Source organism: Alosa pseudoharengus, unplaced genomic scaffold, assembly GCF_046254945.1.
Source record: "Alosa pseudoharengus isolate Yale_2024_CS ecotype anadromous, Long Island Sound unplaced genomic scaffold, YU_APseudo_1.1 YU_APseudo_1.1_scf_10, whole genome shotgun sequence".
Classification (NCBI taxonomy): Eukaryota; Metazoa; Chordata; class Actinopteri; order Clupeiformes; family Clupeidae; genus Alosa; species Alosa pseudoharengus.
This window is the reverse complement of record NW_027468565.1, coordinates 31,225,801-31,233,692: the sequence shown is the minus strand read 5'-3', so window position 1 is coordinate 31,233,692 and position 7,892 is coordinate 31,225,801.

Sequence of the window (7,892 nt, the reverse complement as noted above, 5' to 3'; positions counted from 1 at the left end):
ATTACTTTTTCTGCTGTAAGTGCATGTTGTGTGTGATGTATGCTACTGATACCTTAACTTTCCCCTTGGGGATCAATAAAGTATCTATCTATCTGTATATATATGGTGTGACCAGAGCCGGACAGTAACGGAGTACATTTACTTGAGTACAGTACTTGAGTACAATTTTGAGGGATCTGTACTCGAGTATCATTTTTGGGGAGTACTCATGACTTTACTCAAGTACATTTGAGAGGCAAATATTGTACTCTTTACTCCACTACATTTCTATCCATAACCGTGAGTACCCGTTACTTTTTCAAAAAAAAAGGAAAAAAGAAAAATCTCAGAAACCCTCAATTTGTTGTTTCCCTCTCAAACGTGATTGGATTGTGCAGGCGCCACTGATTGGGACAGCCTATCAGCAATCACCTTCAGCTTTCCGCCAGGTCAACTCCATGGTCAGATTTAGATAAGAGATGAAACCATGGACGAAACAATGGATAAAGACGCAGCAGGTCCATCCCGGGAATGTGCCAACCCGTGGCCCCACCTTGCCAGACTATTTCAATTTTCTGAACAAGTTAATGATAGTTTTCGCTTCAATGTTTCAATTACAAATTACAATGCTTCAGTAGCCTAGAAATCTAGACGCACCCTAGCGGCGGCAAATTAATTTGCTCAGCCTGTACGTCTAGTAGTAAACCATAGGAATTTCTATTGGCTAACACCGTGGATGTTATCCAATCACAGCGCTCTATTTTGTTAGAGAGTCTTAAGGCAGGCTTAACAGGATAACGACAGTCCTGCGACGGTGAACAACAAGGAAGGTGGCTATGGCGAACGAAGAACGGTTGTTTGAATCGGCATTGGTGTCAACTTTGGAGGAGTTGGACTTGTGCTTTTCTTTGAAAGTTGAGCAACACAATGCACTTAAGTCATTCCTTTCGAAGAAGGATGTATTTGCCGTTTTGCCGACCGGATACGGATATGGTCGTAGCGCTGGCCTATTGCATGCCTAGGCAGTTTGAAAGACAATTCTCTGCCCGCCCCTTGGATTAAGCGAGGTGAATGGCTCGATTCCAGACTATACATTTCAATGATATAGGATGGCCCGCCAGGCTAATGCTTCAGTGTTTCAATTACAAAATAGTATTTTGTATTTGAAATACATATTTTATATACATGTATTAGAAATACTGCCCATCCCTGGCAACATGGTAAAAAGATGAAAATTACTTGATTTTACTTTCAATTCCTTTTACATTCTCCAAGGTATTAACATGAAATTTTTTCATAACTCCATGTAGGACGTTTCTGTACATAAATGTAAGTAAGCACTGTAGCAGTAGTAATGCAATATTTAGAAAATGTACTCTTGTACTCTTGATACTCAAGTACTTTTAAAAACAAGTACTTCAGTACTTTTACTTAAGTAGACATCTGACTGTTGTACTTTTACTTGTACTTGAGTAAAATTTAGCAAAGGGTATCTGTACTTTTACTCAAGTAATGAAGCTGTGTACTCTGTCCGCCTCTGGGTGTGACAGATTTAGGGGTGGTAGTGGTGTTTAGTGATTAGGCTCCAAATGGAGCGCCTGAAGGTTGCAAGTTCAATCGATGGGGCTGCTATTAACAAGGCCAAGGCACCTAACCCAGGGGAAGTAGTAAACTGGGACAGCATGGTTGGCATGTGCACTCTGACCTGTCGAGTATCATCAGGCTATGGTGCATTGTTTGTTGTGAAACATTCCTGTGACCATTACTGAAATGTTTTTAGACTTGTTGCCACAGCTCTACTGTGCTAGCTAGGCTACAGACCTAGACCATTCGTTGACCTCATGCATCAGCAAGTGTGGGTGGTATCACCACAGCTGAGCAAAGGGGTTAATTCAAGTGTGTGGTTTAGCCTAATGAACTCTGATAAGTTCATTCAGAGAAGGTAAGCCTAAGAGCCCTGTTACTTCAAAAACCCATCTTTTTAAAGATATTTAGCACTTGACCTTATCTTGGGATACCCTAGGAATGCCCTTCAAGCTCCTCCATGCTCCTAGCTACTGGGCAGCCATAATGATTTATTCCAAGATTCTGCTCTGTTTACAGATATATATTTCTCTTAACATCAAAATATATGCCTTCTGCATTAATGAACATTGCTGGGTGATCAATCTGATCGACGCTCCAGTGAGGAAACAGTATGACTATTTTTAAGTCAGCTGGCCATAATGATTTATTTGGCTCTATTTACCGAAATGTATTTATCATTACATAGCCTACACGGAAAAATATATGCATGTTTGAATGAACATTGTCCAAAAATAGTCTGGGTGGATCGATCAGATCCCAGCCCTATGGAGGAAAACAGAACGTTATTTTTAAATGTTCTGTGCCAGACTGCGCAGCATGAGATGATTAATCAAGATTAGGGGAGCCCCACTGTCTTTCGTCTCAGCTCTCCAGAAGTAAGAGAAGGTAATAAAATGTTTGCTAACCTTCTCAAATACCACCCAAGAAGTTCTTTCTTACCTAAAGCATTCCACATCTTGTTGATTGACCAAAAATTGTACTACACACATCTCATATCAGATTGGGGGCTTCCTAGACCACACACATAAAGCGATCAGCAGATTTTTTCATCGATACGGTAGTAGTTTGGTTAGAGAGGTGATAATGCTTTATTAAGAGAATTCCATTTATCATGCATGCTCAGCAAAGCATGAAATATGCACAATGTAGTTCTGCTTCAATCCATATCAACAATACATTTATTGATATGAATTGAAGCAGAGCTATACTGTACTAGTTGAAGCATAGTCAGTATTATGAAGCTTGATAAGAGCTCTGTCACACCTAGTAAACAGTCTCCCATCAGACTGCTGGGGAACATTGATGACTGAGTGTCAGGTGTGCCACTTCAGTGGTATTCTTCAGGTATAATCAGCATGTTGATTAAGTTGTTGAGAGAGAGAGAGAGAGAGAGAGAGAGAGAGAGAGAAAGAGAAAGGCTGGTCTTGTTGATATGCAAGCATCATCTATTCTAACAATACAGTACTTGCCTTGGTATTGACCTATTCTCGGCCTAGCTCCGAAGCCCTATATTCTCTTGTGCTTATGTGTAATTAGCAGCCTATATAGATTCACTGGCACTGCCTGATGGCTTTAATTGGTATATTCTTCTATCTATTTCTAACAATTGGTTGAAGCAATGTGATGCAAAAAATGCCAAAAAGCTTAAAAGCACAAACAGAGCAACACATTCTAATAATGGTGGTGTCCCGTGTCTTGTGGGAACTGTAGTCCCATGTGATAGAAAATGGCGTAGTGGGTAAGGAGCTCTAGCATGCAGTAGCCTGAAAAGTTGTGGGGTCAATACCCGGCATCCACCGTTGTGTCCTTGAGCAAGGCACTTAACCCTGAGTTGCTCCGGGGACAGTGGCCCTTGTAATGTAATTGGCATAAGTAAGTTGCCTTGGATAACAGCGTATGCTAAATGAATAAAGGTAAATATAGAAAAAGAGAGGGGGAAATAGTGTAGGTCTTTTTTTGCAAAAACACTTGGACAAAAACAATGTATCTGTTCTTCAGGTACACATGACTTGCTTACTGGTTGTCATATGCTCTCTTTGATCATATGATCCATTATCAGCGTATGTACAATACCTGTTACTGATATATTGTCTTCTTAGCTCCATGAGAAGTTTGTTATTGCATTACTAGAGTTACTGAGGGAATCAGATGGAGCATGTTGAGGTAATGTTTTGAAGCCTACTTACCAGACATCTTGAACCATAACTAAAATATAGAATAATGCTTAGAAAAAATAAAACAAATATCCTAAATCACAGTTTCAATACCATGTGAACCAACCATGATCCATTCCTCATTCACATGATATTTATATATAAACTCTATGTGTAAACTTATATGAAAGTTCATTTCTCCCCCTAATTTATTTTAAAAAGTTAATGTTTCATATATTCTAGATTCATTAGATATAAAGTGAATTATGTCAAGCCATTTCAAGAATATTTCATTTTTTGCTTTTATCTTGATGATTATCGCTTACAACTCATGAAAACCAAAAATCAGTTTCTCAAAATATTAGAATAAAGATGTTATAATCAGGGCTTTGAACCGGTTCAAGGAACGAAAACGAAAACCGGGAACTTTTTGTATTTTACAGGGAACAGAAACGAAACCGGAAACGTTATTATTTTTTATGTTCTGGAACAGGAACACTTATTTAAAATAATGGTAACCGGTTAATACTGGTTTTATTTCGTTCCTCAAAGTTTTCGTTGCCTAATTAACTAAAAATTATTTTCCTGCGCACGTTACCATGACGGCTGAGGTTCACTTCCTGTGTGACATCACATCAGACATTCGCTGACTGAATGGAGAGAGAGCGATGGATTACAAAGTCTCCACTCCACATCTTAAATAAGAGGTGAATTACGATCCATCCTTAATTAAAATGCTCATTCCAAACACAATATCAATAGCTATATTTGTTGACTCTACGTTAAAAATGGACTAGCGAACATTAGGCCCAGGCGCGCCTGCAGGTGTACGTCCGTACGCACTGTGCGTACCATCAAGCTAACGTTACTCAACAACAGAACATTTCCCTTGTGCGCGTGTATTCACACCAAATTGGCCTACCATACCTTCCCAAATATGCACAGTATCCCTTTAGCTGCATGCCATTGGGCTATTTACCATCTATTACGTAAAGTTAGTGAACACGTTATCAAAATTAACGTGCACGCATTTTGTTTGAGCAGGAGAGAGAATACGCACGCAGACACGCAATAGGCTACTTGTTGTTTTCTTTTACTCGGCTATCTATATATGGTTATCAGCACACAATGTTGAGCTAATTCACTAACTCAATACTCATCATGGATATCACAAGTTTAAACAACGAAAACAGAAAGGATGGAGGCAGCAAAGCTAGGAGTTATCCCAGATGGGCAAGGAAGGCAATTGGTGTGCTTGTCAGAACGTTAGACTGCGCTAAAGCCAGACGTCACGTTACGCTAGAACAAAACTAAAGGTAACTTTAGCCTGTATAGGGCTGTATCAAGTTGTCCAAATGAATAGGTCATTGTAGACATTGTCGTTGTATTATTGCATGTGGATGTTGTTATGCTATGTAGGCTACTTTTTTGCTGACCAATGGGGGGGGGTGATGGGTGTGTATTTTTTTGTTCTAACCGGTTCGGGAACGTCAATTTATTGGTGGAACGTTATAATTCCGTTTCTGTTCGGAACGAACCGATTGGGGGAAAAAATCGGTTCAAAGCCCTGGTTATAATACATAAATGTCGGTACCCTGAGCCTTTAATCTCTTAGTCTGGTTCAGTAAACACAACCACAATCATGGGAAAGACACAAGGAGGGTAAGCCACATAAGTTCAGTGCTGTAACAAAGCATATTCATGGAAAGTTGACTGGGAAAAGTGTAGTAGGAAAAGGTGGGCAAGCAGCAAGGATGACCGCAGCCTTGAGAGAATGGTCAAGCAAAGCCAATTCAAGAACTTGGAGGAACTTCACAAGGAGTGGAGTCTGCATCAAGAGCCACCACGCACAGACATGTCCAGGAAATAGGCTTCAAGTGGCACATTCCTAATGTCAAGCCACTCCTGAATCAAGGTTAGAGTGTCTTACCTGGTCTGAGGAGACACAGAACTGGACCGTTGTTCAGTGGTCCAAACTAACCGGATATCAGGGTCCAATCAAGGTCCCAAGGGTCTGGAGGAAGAGTGAAGAGGCACAGAATCCAAGTTGCTTGAAGTCCAGTTTGATGTTTCCACAGCCAGTGATGATTTGGGGTGTCATGTCATCTGCTGGTGTTGGCCCACTGTGTTTTCTGAAGTCCAGAGTCAATGCAGCCTTCTACCAGGAGATTTTAGAGCACTGCTTTCATGTGCTGACACGCTTTATGGAAATGTCCTTTTCCAGCAGGACTTGGCACCTGCCCACAGTGCCAAAACTGCTATTAACTGGTTTGCTTACCATGGTATTACTGTGCTTGATTTACCAGACAACCTGTCTGACCTGAGCCCCATAGAAAATGTATGGTTTATTGTCAAGAGCAAGAAAATGAGAGACACCGGACCCAACAATACAAATGACCTTTAAAGATGTTCTAAGCGATGTCATACATTTTTTAGGCTAAACATTTTTTTGTCACTTACAGCAAACATCACCTCACCATCCGCTAGCTGCCTGTGTCCTGAATACACTGTAAAAAAACACGATCTCTGTAGACAAACCAGGCTCCAAAAACGGCCACAAAACAACTTGGGCAAACCGTGCCCATAAAAACATATCAAACTGTTCCAGCAAATCACAGACGAGATGCGCGTTTAGGAGAGTTTCAATTGTATGGGAGGGAGGAGGAGGAAGTAGCGAGCTAGCTTTCTGTTTTGTTTGAACGCCAACAGAAGTGACGTTACCCAGCATCACTTAGAGCACCTTTAAGGCCATTAACAAAGCAACCTGGGCTTCCAAAATACCTCAGCATTGCCACAGACTGATTGCCTCCATACCACAAGACATTGATGCAGTAATTTGTGCAAAATCAGCCCATATTGAGTGTATGAATGAACTACTTTACATTAGTCAGATTAGTTCATTCATTTTCAAAAATGTCAACATTTCTGTATTATAACCTCTTTATTCTAATATTTTAAGATAGTGATTTTTGGTTTTCATGAGCTTAATTGTCAAGATTAAAACACAAGAATGGCTTTAAATATGTCATTTTATCTAATGAATCTAAAGATTCACTTTTTGAAATAAATGGGGGTGGGGGGGGAGGGGGCTTTTCCACAATACTCACATTTTTTGAGATCCACCTTTAGAAGTATAAGCAAGCTCAGTGCATGTAACCCAGCCACCTTCTGTAGTCACCAGTGCACTGTGTCCTCAGGACGTACAGTAGATCCCTTCCTACAGGACTTGCTAATGCACGCTGACCAGGACATAGATCCCTTCCTACAGGACTTGCTAATGCACGCTGACCAGGACATAGATCCCTTCCTACAGGACTTGCTAATGCACGCTGACCAGGACATAGATCCCTTCCTACAGGACTTGCTAATGCACGCTGACCAGGACATAGATCCCTTCCTATACAGTACTTGCTAATGGACTCCAACCAGGACATAGATCCCTTCCTACAGGGAGAACTCAGTGATTTCCATGTGTCTGCAGAAACACATGTATGTGACAGTTTCGAGTGTCTCGAACCTTGAGACAGATAGCATTTCCCTTCGCCACCACCGAGGTCTCTCAGGTCATTGCTCCTACACGTTTGAGCTTAGACGCTTGTGTCAAGGCCTCGATTTGATGCTGAGTTTGGTCATGTTGCTTGATGGCAGAGAAGCAAATGGTTGGTCAGCTGAGCTGCTTGTGCTTTTGCAAGCCCCATATTTAGATGTCTGATTGCTGTCAGTGAAACTGAATAATGTGTTGAGAACACACTGTGATGTGGCACCAGTTGGATTATTAAAATAAACCCATGGATATTCTCTGAGCTTTGAACAGCTGTTAATGGTATTTGCACTATAAGGGGAATGTTTACCATGTTTACCGTCTTGAAGGACTGCTGATAGACCGTCAGACAGTGTGGTTAGGGGATGATGAATCTCAAGACATTCCATCTTTTCATCGATAATATTGATTTGTGGATATGAGTTTCCAGAATGGAAAAGTAGATTTTCCGTAAAACATCAACACCACTGTGCTTCAGCAACAGAATATTAATTAATGGCGTCTAAACTATTGCCGTATGATTTCAGAATGTAGTAGGCTACGTCTGGGAGATAAAAGCATTTACACATATTTAATAAAGTCCTGCTGGATTCATTTGATTTCTTTCTCTCATTACATCAAGCTTACACAGA